Source organism: Geotrypetes seraphini, chromosome 11 (assembly GCF_902459505.1).
Source record: "Geotrypetes seraphini chromosome 11, aGeoSer1.1, whole genome shotgun sequence".
Taxonomy (NCBI): domain Eukaryota; kingdom Metazoa; phylum Chordata; class Amphibia; order Gymnophiona; family Dermophiidae; genus Geotrypetes; species Geotrypetes seraphini.
Window position 1 is genome coordinate 68,910,677 of NC_047094.1, and position 15,594 is coordinate 68,926,270.

The following is a 15,594-nucleotide window of genomic DNA, read 5'->3' on the forward strand; positions in this document are numbered from 1 at the left end:
CCCGTTATATTAACGGGTGCTAGAATAGATGTCTGTCTGTCTTTCTTTATGTGTCTCTGTCTCCTTAGCTGCTGTCTATCTTTCTTTCTGTCTCTCTCTCTCTCCTTGGCTGCTTCCTGTCTGTCTGTCTGTCTTTCTTTATGTGTCTCTGTCTCCTTAGCTGCTGTCTATCTTTCTTTCTGTCTCTCTCTCTCTCCTTGGCTGCTTCCTGTCTGTCTGTCTGTCTTTCTGTCTGTCCCTCTAGCCCCCTGTCTGCCTGTCTTAATTCTGTCTGTCTGTCTCTCTGGCCCCCTGTTGTTTGTCATTCTTTCTCTCTGGTCCCTTGTCTGTCTGTCTGTGTCTCTCTCCCTGGCCCCCTGCCTATCTCTTTCTGGCCCCCCAAGCAAATCAAGATTGCTGCCTGCCCCCCAGCACACCCCTCCCCCAAAGCATCCCCTTTTCCCTCTCCCCTCCACTTCTTTCTGTCTGTCTCTCTCCCTGGCCCACTGCCTATCTCTCTTTGTTCCCCCCTGAGCAAACCAAGATTGCTGCCTGCCCCCCAGCACACCCCTCCCCCCAAAGCAGCCCCTTTTCCCTCTCCCCTCCACTTCTTTCTGTCTGTCTCTCTCCCTGGCCCCCTGCCTATCTCTCTCTGTTCCCCCCCCCCCCCCCCCGAGCAAACCAAGATTGCTGCCTGCCCCCCAGCACACCCCTCCCCCCAAAGCAGCCCCTTTTCCCTCTCCCCTCCACTTCTTTCTGTCTGTCTCTCTCCCTGGCCCCCTGCCTATCTCTCTCTGTTCCCCCCCCCCCCCCCCGAGCAAACCAAGATTGCTGCCTGCCCCCCAGCACACCCCTCCCCCCAAGCAGCCCCTTTTCCCTCTCCCCCTCCACTTCCCTGTGCAGCAGTAGCAGCTGGACGCCTTGCAGCACCTCGGACACCCTCCTGCCATTGCTCTCACTGCTGCAAGCCGCCGAACGCACCACAAGCCGCAAATGGAACACGGCACAGAAGTAGAAATCACAGTGGGATGGATCACACCGTTTCAACAGCGCAGAATAACGGAAGTATGCCCAAAAGGATACAAGATAACAGTGGTCTGCAGAGAAAACAAAAGAAGAGGAGGAATTGCCAGCATAGCCAGAAGCACCATAGACCTAAAAATGCAAGACAAAAAAAACTACCCCTTACATGGATTTACTAGCATGTCAACTCTCAGGCACATCACTCAAAGGAACCCTAACCTGCATACTCTGTTACATAACACCAGGAAACTGGAACACAGCAAAACCAAAATTTGAAGACTTTAAATACTGAAACTCACTAATAACAACTTACAATTTAATCCTAGGAGACCTAAATCTCCACCTTGAAAACCAAAACTCCAAACAAGTAGAAATCTTACTATCATACCTCGAAGCCTTAACATACAAGATGCTAGACCCTCAAACCACACATGAAAAAGGTCACCAACTCGACATTGCAGCCTACATGTCCCAACAGCCCATACAACCAGAGATTCATACATCAAATGGAAACTGGTACCGTTCCCTCTGGTCAGACCACTATACATACTCCTTCAACATCAACTGGACCAAAAACAAAAGTAAACCAATCACACAAAAAATAACTTACACTTCACGCAAACATATCGACCCCACCAAATTCTGGACGAGAATAGACGCCATAATTCAAGACTTTGACCCCCAAAATCTCATCTCACAATGGAGCCACCTAAACAAATCAACCCTAGATGAGCTAGCCCCTGAACAAAACAAAACCAGAATCCAGAGAAAATCAGACATGGTTCGACAACGAACTACTCCTACTCAAAAGACAATGCAGACAACTAGAACTGAAATGGAGAAAAAGCAATCAAGATTCCACAAAAACAGCATGGAGAAAACTGAACCAAAAATACAAATAAAATCTGAAAGACATACTACACAAAGCAAATAGGAGAAAAATCCCAAGACACAAAAAACTATTCCAATTACTAAAAGATCTCACAGACACCAAATCCTACCTGACCAATGATAACACCTCCCCACCATCAGCCCCCCTCTTAGCGACATTCTTCAAAAACAAAATTGCAAACATCAGGTCCACCTTCAAAGAAACACCCACGCACCTGCATGAGATCACAACATCCCACACAGAGAAAGAATCAGTTGCAGCAGACAGAACCTGGTCCTACTTCTCACCGATACAATGGGCAGACCTCAGCAAACTCTATAACAAATGCAGCCTGCGACCTCAACCATTGCCCCCCATGCCTATTGAAATCCGCCAGTACACTATTTCGCATCCAGATTTTACAATGGATCCAGACTCTACTCTTAGACGGCCTTTTTCCACAAGACCTCAGCGAAATCATCATCACCTCAATCCTAAAAGACCCCAAAGGAGCAACAGACCAACCGTCCAACTACAGACCCATAGCCTCAATACCGCTCTATGTCAAGCTAATGGAAGGCCTCGTAGTCAAAGCCTTAACCTTATACCTAGAAAACCACAACTTACTCCACCCTACACAGTCCGGATTCAGAACCAACTATAGCACAGAGACTCTCCTAGGTTCTCTCATGGACACCACTAGATAACACCTCTCCACAGGCAAAAAAAAATGCTGATTATTCAATGGGATCTGTCCGCAGTTTTTGACCTGGTGGACCATGACATCCGTCTACAAATACTAGACTCTATAGGAATCACTGGCAAGGTACTTTCATGGTTGAAAGGATTCCTACAATCCAGAACCTACAGATCAAAACAACCAAAGAAAAATCAGAACCATGGTCCAACCCGTGTGGAGTACCCCAAGGATCACCTCTGTCTCCCACGCTATTCAACCTATACATTGCCTCCCTCAGTTCCCACCTAGATAAACTAGACTTAACCTCTTACAGCTATGCAGAAGACATAACCATCCTTCTTCCTTTTGACCAACCAATACCCTCCATGGCAGGCACAATACACAGAACACTCGAAATAATAGCAACATGGATGAAAGAGCACAAACTAAAACTAAATCCTGACAAAACAAACTTCATTCTACTTGAAAACAGCAAAACCATAACAAATCTAGTCATAAACTCTATCTCATACCCCATTCAACCCATTTTAAGACTCCTGGGAGTGCTGATAGACAGACGCTGTACCATGCAGCCACAAATCAACAAAACAATAAAAAAAAATAATTTGCAGTTATGAAAAACCTAAGGCAAGTTAGAAAATTCTTCGACAGAAAACAATTTCAACTCATGGTACAATCCCTAGTCCTAGGACTAATAGACTACTGCGACATTCTATACCTCCCATGCCCAGCAACCATAATAAAACAACTTCAAACAATACAAAACACAGCCCTAAGACTTATCTACTCGCTGAAGAAATACAACCATATCACAGAGGCATACCTCGAAACACACTGGCTCCCAGTTCAAGCGAGAGTACTCTTCAAATTCTACTGCCTACTATTTAAAGCCATAAACGGAGACAGACCAGAATACTGGAATAATTGACTAAATCAATCCTCCTTAACCAGACACAGGAGAACCCACACACCATTCACGCACCCACAACCAAAAACGTCAAACGAAAGAAACTGTATGACAACCTCCTAGCTATTAGAGCTGCAAAACTGGACCACCAACTCTCTAACCTACTAATCATGACCACAGACTTCAAAACCTTCAAAAAAGAAACAAAAACCATACTATTCAAAAAGTACATAAAACTAAACTAACACAACCAGACTTGACCCAAGCACCACCTGCAATACTCCCTGATCCTTACCATCTTAGTAAATTTCCAGACTACTTCTTATGTATCTCCAAAAGACCTAATACCTCATGTGTAATACTATAATAATGTAATCCGCCTTGCACCGCAAGGTATGGTGGAATAGGAATCACTAATGTAATATAAGGCTTTTATTATAGAGGATGATTCTTTATGGAACACTTGTGCCTTAAGTGTCCGGTGGTTGCGTCTGCAACCGCCTTCAGCTCTCGCCTCCTCCAGCACCAGACACTCGCACAAGCTGCACTGCCTCCAGTAGTTATCTTACATTCTTGAACATTGCCCGCCTCACTGCTGTAACCTGCATCTGTACAAGCTGTAACAAGCGCTTTCCTTCATCTGTACATGATTGTGAGGTGGAGTGGAGAGGACAATCGCGTACAGATGCAGTAAAGTGCTTGCGTGAGGTTACAGCAGTGAGGCAGGCAACGTTCAAGAACATGACCGCCAGACACTTAAGGCACAAGTTTTCCATAAAGAATCATTCTTTATAATACCGAGGGCCTCAAAATTGTACCTGGCGGGCTGCATGTGGCTCCTGGCCACGAGTTTGAGATCACTGGTCTAGATGGAGTTTGAAAAATGAAGGGTGGTCTATGAAAGCTTGAGATTATGCTATATGATTTTTTGCATTAAATGTTAGCTGCCATATATTTGGGATGCAGAGATGTGAGTGAGAATGAGATAGTAATGTTACCATGGGGTGATTGCATTTGGATTGCAAAACAATGTGGCGAGAAGTGACCAGAACCAGAAGAATACTAGGATGCATAGAAAGAGATAAGACCTAGAGCAAAGATGCACTAGTTTAGGCCTTGAGTATGTTAACAGTTTTCCATGGACAAGCAGGATGACAACAGACGCATATATAGATGACATCACAGCTGACAGCACTGATCAGCCCTTGTCGCAAAGCTACAAAGATTTTTAGACCAGGCTTCTGAGCATGCGAGGTGGTTAGTTCCTGCCTCATACTACCTAATACAGTGTATGGCAAACTGTCTGCCTCCTGAGATTTCTAGTGCCGTGACACACTGGCGAGGAGGAGAGTCATCCACACCGGCTGCCTACAGGATGTGCCTCTCGCAGTGAGAGGCACGTCCTGTAGGAAGTCAACTGGCGCAGATGACTCTCCTCCTGGCCGGCGTCTCCTCCTCTTTCCGCACCTCCTGGATCCCTCCACTGGCAGGTCGCGGCCAGATGGGCCTCTGCGCATGTGTGGCCGTCGACGCGATGACATCAAGCATGCGTGTAATATCGCATCAAAGTTGTCGCACTTCCGACTGGGACACTGGTTTTAGTGTTTCACCGGCCGGAAAGTTTGTGAGACACTGACCTAATCGAAACTCTTCAGTTACTTTTTAACCGCCGCAGTGGTCAGTAGCTCTAGAGCCCTTGTTTCTTCAACTTTTGTCAATTCAGTTCAACTGCGGTAATCTCTTTAATATACAATAAAAGCCAGTCTTCAAAAAATATATATTTCCTGTGCCAACCAAACTATTAGTTTTATTTATCAGCAATATTTAAATTGCTTTAAAATTCTTCAAATTCAGCATACTGTCAGCATTAATTTCACTATGAGCCTCAACTGCAGAAAGCAAAATTCAGCTTACATCTTTTAAGATATTCTATCTACCTATACAAGGTTCATTATGGTTTGATATACCAAGAGTAGTTCTATTAAAGTGCTCTTTCTGGACTTTCCTCCTTGACAGGCTTTCACCTGACCACCACTGCTTGGTCCCCAAGATAAAAACTAAAAAGATTCTATGAGTGCTCTTAAACGTTATCAGCCTCTGCTGCCTAGTTCATTACAAGCGCCATCATTTAGCTTCAGCTGCTTTCTGATTTGTAGCAGGGTCTAAGAACTCTTGTTGGCGCTACATTACACTGCATCGAAACGTGCTAAATGTTGATGCGCATCCGTCTTCCCTCAACGCTACAGCCTATTGATGCTGTCTCAGTACCATTGCAAACAAACCACTCCAACCTCCTCCAGCGGCATTCTCCATACTTACCTCCTAAACTCGGCTCCAATCTAGCTACATGGAGTTTTATCAGGCTCTTCCTCAATGTAGAAGAATAGCCTAATGCAGGGGTGTCCAACCTTTTGGCTTCCCCGGGACACATTGGCCAAAAAAAATGTTTTTCTGGTGCCGCACAAACGCGCAAATGCTGCAGCAAGACAGAGGAGGGAGCTGGCAAGACGGTAAACACCCGGGGTCAGAAGAGGAAACGCTGCATCGCCCTCGACCGGGGCCACACAAAATACTTCATTGGGCCGCATGCAGCCCTCGGGCCGCAGGTTGGACACCCCTGTCCTAATGGTTAAATAAGGCAGCTGCAAGCCAAAGCAGAGATCATGAGGTTGCGAATTCAAGTCTCGCTGCAGCTTTTTCCTTTTCTACAGAGCTCACATTCAAGCTCCGCTGCTCAGTATACCGTATTCTATCTCCAAATAGAACAAAATGTGTAGCTAAACCACAGCACATTTTTCCTATTTACCTCTTGCAGTTCATAACCTCTTTGTGCAATCTCAAGTGACATGCCCTCCACCTCAGTCACTATGCATTCTCAAATGACATGCCCTTCTCCTCAATCACACTATATATTACACAGTTTTCTCTCATCCCTGTGTGGATCATAGTCTTCCTCAAATTTATTACCACACAAAGACTCTTTATTTCCACATTACATTATACAAAGCTTTTAGCTCGCAAATACCATAAATAGTTCATTAGGGGGGGGTCACAACAATAAGAACTAATTGAACCAATAGTTCAAGAGCTTACAAAGTAAAACTTCATAAAATCATTATTCTTGTACAATCCCACCCTATTCCTGGACAAGTGGGTTATGCAACCCATCTTGCAAGATCTCTTGTAGGAAGCTTCATTTACATATTTTTGACCCTCCCCTCTTACCTCAGGACTGCCCTCTGACTTCCAGTTGTCTTCCTACAAGCAAGACAGTAGGAGCTAGTCTTTTCTGCTCATGTTTATTTTTTCTCTAACCTCAGTATTTTCGCGGCTTCGTGTTCTCATGCTGCAAAGGTTCCCCCATGGGGACAGCTCTGGTGTGGGAGATCGCATTTCCAGGGGGTATGCTGCTTTGCAGTGTACCCACCTGGACATCCTGTATTTACAGGTCGGGGCTCAAGGACATTTCTCTTGGGAGCATTGCTCTCCCCAGAATCTTCCGCTAGTGGGTTAGAGCTCAGGCTATGTGGCTCCATGACGGTGTATTCAGGATCGGGGCTGATTGCATTCCTCCACCCATTCTTGTGCGTGGTGTTTCTGGGTGAGGTGGAAGTCTCTGGCCAGTGCATTGGGCCTGAGAAAAGACCTGCAGTCCAGGTTTCAAGGTTTGTTGAGACAGAGGATCTCCCTGTAAGCTGTTTCATCTTCCATCTCCCAGCAAACAGCATGGCACAATGAGTGACAGGATGATAGCCTGTGAGATTGATTTGGGGGGAGTCTCCAGAATCAGGTTTTGGGTGGTTTGGAGGTTAGTCCTAGGTCCCCACCCCCCCCCCAAAAAAAATCAAATCCTGAAATTGCAATTTTTTATTTTTGGTGTGGATTTCTTAGGCCCTTTTAGCACTACAATCACTTCTACGGTGGCCATCTTGTATTTTCCTGATTTGAATTAAAAGCTTTTATCTGCCTCCAAACTTCATTTTTGCAAGATAACTGGTCAGATGGACTCTTCGGGGCAGGATACATCGGATTCATGTCCTGTTTGCAGCAGATGGCTGTCGGCAAACATCCATATTTCAAGTGCTGTGCAGAGCATGAGGTTAGGAGAGGTGGCATTGGCTTTAGGCCCACAAGGCCCTTCGGGGGTTCTATTGCTCAGTCCATCTGAGGATTGTCCAAAAAGTCCAAAATTGGGCTGGGGCAGCACAATAATAATAATTTTTATTCTTTTATACCGCCAAAGCCATATAAGTTAGGCGGTTTACAGCAAGAGGCGCTGGACAATCAGCGAAGAGGTTACAATCAAAGTCAGCAATACAATCTTACATAATAAAGAATGTGAAAGCTATAGAGTTCTTAGGGTTACTGGATTGAATAAGCAGTGCTGAGTAGATTCTTAGTTAAATCGGTTGAACAGACTTGTTTTTAATAGTTTTCTAAAACTGAAGTAGGAAGAAGAGAGCGCAAAAACGTTAATAAGCCAGTCGTTCCATTTGCCTGCCTGGAAGGCAAGAGTTCTGTCTAAGAATCTTTTGTAGTGGCAGGCTTTTATTGTCAGATAGGTGAACAGATGTATTCTTCGTGTGGGCCTAAGATAACTTGCCAGATTGAAGTGGGAAACCAGGTAGGTGGGGGCCAGATCAAATATTGATTTATAACATAGACAAGCAAACTTAAACAGGATTCGCGCCTCTAGGGGCAGCCAATGGAGACTTTGATAGTAGGGGCTTATGTGTTCCCATTTTTTCCGCTAAAGATCAGACGAACTGCCAAATTTTGAATGACTCTTAGTCTTAAAATGTTTTTTTGAAGAAACCCAAGTAAATAATGTTGCAGTAATCGAGCAAGCTCAGGATGGAAGATTGAATTAGTAAGCGGAAGGATGGTGCATCAAAGTATTTTCTGATGGTTCTGAGTTTCCATAGAACCGAGAAGCATTTTTTAACTAGTAAGTCTGTGTGAGCATTTAGAGTAAGGTGGCGGTCCAGGGTGACTCCCAGGATTTTAATGGAGTGGTCAATAGGGAAGTCATGACCATTCAAGGAGATCGAAGAGTCTTTGATTTTGTCGTTAGGGCTTGCCAGGAAAAATTTAGTTTTGTCGGTGTTGAGCTTCAATTTGAAATCGGTCATCCATCGTTTGATTTCCTTTAGAATGGATGATAGATGAATCTTTGTCTCAGAGGTCAGAGTAGTAAGGGGAATAACAATGGTGATATCGTCAGCATAGATATAAAATTTAACCTTTAAACTTTGTAGTAAGTTCCCCAATGAGGCAAGGTAGATGTTGAACAATGTGGGGGAAAGAGGAGAGCCCTGCGGGACTCCGCAAGAGTTAACCCAACTAAAGGATTTTTTATTGTCACTGTATACTTGATATGACCGTTTGCTCAAAAACCCCCAAAACCATTTTAATACATTACCTGAAAGACCAATTGACTCCAGACAGGCAATTAGAATAGCATGGTCAACTAGATCGAAGGCACTACTTAAGTCTAGTTGCAGAATAAGAGCACTTGTACCCTGACTGAATAAGGTTTGGAGGAAGTCTAGTAGTGATGCCATGACAGTTTCGGTGCTGAATCTGGAACAAAAACCAGACTGATTGTCATGCAATATGCTAAATTTGTCCAGATACATTACTAGATCCTGATTGACCAGTCCTTCCATTAGCTTGATGAATAGGGGAGTGCTCGCAATTGTTCTGTAATTAGATGTCAGTTTGGTAGATTCTCTAGGGTTTTTTACAATTGTGGTGATCAAGATCTGGCCTAGATCCTCAGGGAAAGTACCAGTTAGTAAGAGAGAGGAGAGCCAGTTGTTTAACTTGGCTTTGAAAGAGATTGGAGCGACTTTCATAATGTTTGGGGGGCAGCAGTCTAATCTGCAGTAGGAAACGGCGTATTTCGCGTAGTATTTGGAGAGTTGTTGCCAGGATGGTGTAGTGAAGTTATTCCAGGCCATATCTACCCTAGAGAGTTGCGCGGGGACAGAAATCCCACCCGTCCCCACCCGTCCCCGCCAAAGTCCCACCCGTCCCCGTGAGGACTCCCACCCGTCCCCGCGAGGAATCCCTCCGTCCCCACCCGTCCCCGCGAGGAATCCCCTCCGTCCCCACCCGTCCCCGCGAGGAATCCCCTACGTCCCCGCCTGTCCCTATAAACTACAGAAATAGTTATTTCATTTAATTATGCTACTGAATTAAAGGCTCTGGTAGAAACCCATTTAAAAATAAGCAAAAAGACTTTATTAATTTGGAAATATTAATTGGGAAGAATACATACTTTGTAAACGGGTTTCTACCAGAGCCTCTAATGTTTATAAATTTTTATCAACACAACTAATATACTACTTTATCCTTAAGCAAAAAAAAAAAATAATAATAATTTTTTTCCTACCTTTATTGCCTGGTTTCTGCTTTCTTCGTGTTCTCATTCAATTCCTTCCATCCACTGCCTCTCTTCTCTCTGTGTCTTCCATTTGCTCTGTTACTGTGCCTCTCCCTTTCTCCCCCCTCCCAAATTGGTCTGGCACCCATCTTTTTCCCTCCGCTCCCCCCATAGTCTGGCACCTCTGTCTTCTTCCCTGCCAGCGTCTTCTTCCCATTCCCTCTTCCCCATTTCCTTTCAGTGTCCTTCTCCCCCACCATCTTTCCCATGTCCTGTCAGGCAGCATCCTTCTCCCCTCTCTGCCTTCCCCATGTCCTTTCAGTGGCATTCTCCACCCCTTTGTCTTCCCCAGTGCTTTCAGGGTCCTTCCCCCCCTTCCTCCCGTTTACCCCATGTCCTTTCAGCGTTCTTTTCCACCCCTTTGTCTTCCCCAGTACTTTCAGCGGCCTTCTCCCCCCTTAAGCGTCTTTTCTTCTCCACTCCACCTTTCCTCCCTCCCTGCCTCCACCTTTGTGGCGCTTTTGCACCCGACCGACAACAGAACAGGCCCGGTCGGACAAATCTCCCTGTCCTGTAGCCGCGAATCTAAATTACCTTCTTACAGCAGCTGGAGTAGTGAAACTGCTGTAAGAGGTAATTTAGATTCGCGGCTACAGGGCAGGGAGATTTGTCGGCCGGGCCTGTTGTCGGTCGATCGGGGGATCTGACTGGCTGTGCACATTCTCCGGGGCGGTCCGCCCCCTCCCCCCTCTTTCGTACGCCATTGCCTTCTTTCTTCCTACCTGCCCTGCCGCACACAGCCGACCGGAAGTCTTCCTGATGTCAGCGCTGACGTCGGAGGAAGGGAGGGCTTTGCTTAAGCCCTCCCTCCGACGTCAGCGCTGACATCGGGAAGATTTCCGTTCGGATGTGTGCTGCGACAGGGCAGGTAAGGAGAAGGAGACTACCCTCGCGGCTCGACCAACCCCGCTGCGATCCAACCCCGCAGGAACCCCGCGACCCTCGGAGGTGTCCCCACGGGATCCCCGCGACCCTAGGGGGCGTCCCCACGGGATCCCCGTGACCCAAAGGGGGAACCCGCGGGATCCCCGCGGGTCCCGCGGGATTCCCGTCATCCCCGTTCCCGTGCAGCTCTCTAATCTACCCTAGGGTCGTCTTTGTGTTGGGCAACCGGGTAGTTCAAATGGTTGGTTGAGGAGCCCGCTAGTTTGGATCTCAAGGGTAGGACAGGATAAGGTCTGTATGTCATAGAGATTGTTGACTAGTTTAAAGAGATTTCTACTGTTGGTGTTCGGCGATCCAATTTGCGGCGATCCCCGCAGTGAGGCATGAAGGATCGCGCGGTCCCCGCAGCTCACACCCGCCTGCCCAATCGATTCTAGTGTTTAGCCAGCTCTCTCCCTTCTCCTCACTTTAGTTTGTAGATTTTCTTTTTCGGCGACCCGCACACTATCAGAGAGCTGCGCACCCGCTGCTGCTCAGTTTCAATCTTCTGCTCTGACGCAACCGGAAACAGGAAGTTGCAGCAGAGCAGAAGATTGAACACTGAGCAGCCGCGCGTGCGCGGCTCTTTGGGAAAGCGTACAGGTCGCCGAAAAAGAAAACCTATAAACTAAGGTGAGGAGAAGGGAGAGAGCTGGCTAAACACTAGGATCGATTGGGCAGGCAGGTAGTGGCTGCGGGGACCGTGCGATCGCTAGTGTTCCCGGCTCAAATTGGAAGGAGGGAGTGAAAGGGAAAAGGATTCAAAGGGAAGGACTGGCAGGTGAGCCAGATGCTAGAAGCGGGGGGGGAGGGGGGGGGAGAAAGAGGGAAAAAAGCTAGATGGGGTTGAAAAGAAGAGACACACTGGTATGGAAGAGGAAGATAGGGGAAATCTGGACACAGGAAGGTAACAGAAAGAGGGGAAATTATGTGCATGGGGCATAGGGACAGAGACATAAAGGGGACATGCCATGGGGATGGTATATGAACACAGGGGAGGCAATGACAGATACATAGGGGAGATATTAGAAATGGAGAAAATAGGAGCACAGAAGCGAGATGGTTTGTGGGGATGGGACAGGGTCCGAGCTTGCAGGCTCCAGTGGCTTGCACAAATTACATTGTAACGTGCCATGAAAATAAGAGGAAGGAAGGTAGATAGGCCACGCGAGAGGAGCTGAAGGGTAGTAGAAAGGAACAGATGGTAAAGGAGGGAGGGAAGGGTGGTGGTGGAAAGGAATAGAACAGACATTGAAGGAGGGTGGAGAGGAACAGACCCCCAAGGGAAATGTGGAAGACAGAGTGGGAAGAAGACAGATGCCAGACTATGCGGGAGCGGAGGGAAGAAGATGGGTGCTAGACCAATTGGGGGGGGGGGGTTAAGGGAGAGGCACAGTAACAGCAAATGGAAGACGCAGAGAGAAGACACACAGTGGATGGAAGGAATTCAATGAGAAGATGTGGAAAGCAGAAACCAGACAACAAAGGTAGAAAAAAAAATTATATTTATTTATTTATTTTTTGCTTTAGGATAAAATAGTATATTAGTTGTGTTGATAAAAATTTATAAACAAAGCCCTGCCAGCTGAACATCTCTTTCTCTAGTTCAGCAGCAGGAACTTTGATTTATAAGAAAGGAATAAGCTAAATATTACAGTACTAAGGCTTATATGGATGCAGCGGGGACGGTGACGGGGCGGTGAATGGGATGGCAGTGGCGGTGACGGGGCGGTGAAAGGGATGGCGGTGACGGTGACGGGGCGGTGAAGGGAACGGCGGTGACGGGGCGGTGCAGAGGATGGTGGGCCGGTGACGGGGCGGTGACGGGGACAGATTTTTTCCCCGTGTCATTCTCTATGTTGAAACACAAAACCAACTTTTTCAGGGGGTCTGAAACATGCTCTTTCTAACAGAGTTAGTTTGAAAATGTTTCCAGAATATTCTTTTTTTTTCTAAAAGCTGGTTAAAAAAACCCTATTTTTTTGAAAAAACATAAACTTTAAATTATAAAGTAACAAGATTAGCTTATAAGTTGAAATCATATATTTGAGAATAAAAGTCATGTCACAAAATAACAGACAAAATTTTACGGGGATAGATTCATTATTACAGGAGTCACAGAAGGCTAAATTTTGAAATTTTTTAGCATGGTCCATTTTTTCTAGTCCACTTTGAGGCTTTTTACATACATCAGTTTCAAAAAATGAAAATCTGTATTAGTTCCATTGAATAGATTGTCAAAAATTTGTATTAGATTGCCAAGTTTCATTTGTTTAGTTTCTGTGGCCAAGGAAATATTTTGACTCAAAGTTGCCAAAATTGTGCATGGATACTATACATGGTCGTGGTATGGTTTCAGAGAGCTATATTTCCAGAAGTATTCCACTGTTGGATCTTAAACTTTATCAGAGTTTGTTTGGGTCATGTAAGATTCAGCATACAAAGTTTCATCAATATCCGTGATGGTGAAGTGGGGCACTTTTCTAAAATTAGACCACTTGACACGGCATGACCCTATATGAAGTTAGTGTATTTTTGTGCATTGGCTGTTATTAGTATATTGGTGAAATATGTAGCTGAACATGTTCATTGTTTGGTGTTACAGGAACTTTTGTACCACCGGTTATAATCAATAATGCAAAAGATTATACATTAAATAAATCTGGATAAATATATGCTAGCACGTAGAGAATGACATGGGGAAAGAATTTGTCCCCCCTCCCCATAGATAACTTGTCATTCTTTAGTATCTATCTCAAACTCAGTCCTTCTACACCAGGGGTCTCAAAGTCCTTCCTTGAGGGCCGCAATCCAGTCGGGTTTTCAGGATTTCCCCAATGAATATGCATGAGATCTATGTGTATGCACTGCTTTCAGTGCATATTCATTGGGAAAATCCTGAAAACCCGACTGGATTGCAGCCCTCAAGGAGGGACTTTGAGATCCCTGTTCTACACCAACATAGCAGAGATTAGCAGAGGAGACTGTTGTGGACAGTCTCCTTGTTCTTAAGTGTGTTCAGAACCAGATTCTTCTGCCTGGGAGTATTCCCTCCTGGTAATGGGGGGGGGAGGGGGGGACTTGAGTGCTGTTTAGAGTGAGAAATACTATAACTGACAAGTTAAAAAAAAGAGAAAACAAGGACACTGTCCTTGAATCTTGGCAGTGGTCTGTACCTTAGAACTAATTGCTTGATTGTCTTTCTTCAGCCTTCTACCACTTGGGGCACTGCAGCATTTGAACTAATACTCTTACAAGCCCCGACATTACAGGTCATGCAGAAAATGTAGTCTGAATGTCACTAGAAGCTGCTGCTTATGTAGCAGTCAGCAAGCACTGAAGTTTCAACTGCAATGAGTTTCATGGCCATGGACTCACCATAAAGTCCTTACAGGTTTCTGTTCTCTTTTTGGTTGCTGTTCTCCTAGAGTAATAAGTATAGTCTACTCTTGGAGTTCCTAGTGCAGAGCAGTATAAGGTGGTGGATTAGGTTTAGCATTATGTTCCAAGATGCTGGCTTTTGAAACTCATATTTGTATAATAACAATATGAAACACCAGCCTGTTGATTATGATACTATCTATCAGGAACAGGTGGCTTAAGGAGCTTGGTCTAAGTCCGTAGAACCCTGATCCTTCAGTTAGACTATTTCTACATGGCTTACCACTTCCTCTTCATGGAAGATTACTGAGGTTGGTTTTCTCCCAAGAGCTTACCACAGTAGCTTAAGTTAACAGGTAAGGAGTATGAAAAACATTTTCTTCTTCTGTCTGCAGTGCTTATTGTCAGAATTGGATCCAGGGGATCTAGGGGAGGACTGCTGATTTTTAACATGTTTATCAGTGATCTAGAGATGGGAATAACTAGTGAGATAATTAAATTTGCTGATGACATAAGGTTGTTCAAAGTTGTTAAATTGCAAGAGGACCTTGTGAGGTTAGGAGACTGGGCATCAAAATGCCAGATGATTTAATGTGAACAAATGCAATGTGATGCATGTGGGAAAGAGAAACCTGAACTATACCTACATGATGCGGGGCTCCATGTTAGGCGTCACCACCCAGGAAAAAGATCTAGGTATCATTGTTGATAAGATGAAACCTTCAGCTCAATGTGCAGTAGTGGCTGAGAAAGCAAGAATAATGTTAGGAATTATTAGGAAAGGAAAGGAAAACAAAGAAGACAATGTTTTTATACCTTTGTATCACTTCATCACCTCTGTGTTCAATTCTGGTCGCCGTATCTCAAAAAAGGTATAGCAGAATTAAAAAAGGTACAGAGAAAGGTGACAAAACGATAAAAGGCCTCATGGTTCGGTTCTTGGGCCTGTTCTTTTTAACATTTTTATAAGTGATATTCTAGTGCAATAAGTGAGACATTCTAGACCAGTGGTTCCCAACCCTGTCCTGGAGGACCACCAGGTCAATCGGGTTTTCAGGATAGCCCTAATGAATATGCATGGAGCAGATTTGCATGTCTCTCACTTCCATTATATGCAAATCTCTCTCATGCATATTCATTAGGGCTAGCCTGAAAACCCAATTGGCCTGGTGGTCCTCCAGGACAGGGTTGGGAACCACTATTCTAGACCATAGGGTTATTTCCCCATACCAGCATGCTGCAGAAGGGATCCATTCCGGATTTTTCACTCTGCCTCCAGTGTACTTCACAGACTAGTTTAGCACCCTCTAGCAGTCTTTCCCTTTTGCATGCATACTGCAGCTGTGTATGTTCTGCTCAAC

At 45.2% G+C, this 15,594-nt stretch overlaps 1 protein-coding gene across 1 annotated transcript in view; it reads left to right on the forward strand.

Annotated features, from left to right (window-relative positions):
- The window catches only part of GSK3A (glycogen synthase kinase 3 alpha), a 164,751-nt gene that overhangs the window by 27,332 nt on the left and 121,825 nt on the right, over positions 1-15,594 (forward strand). The window lies entirely within an intron of this gene.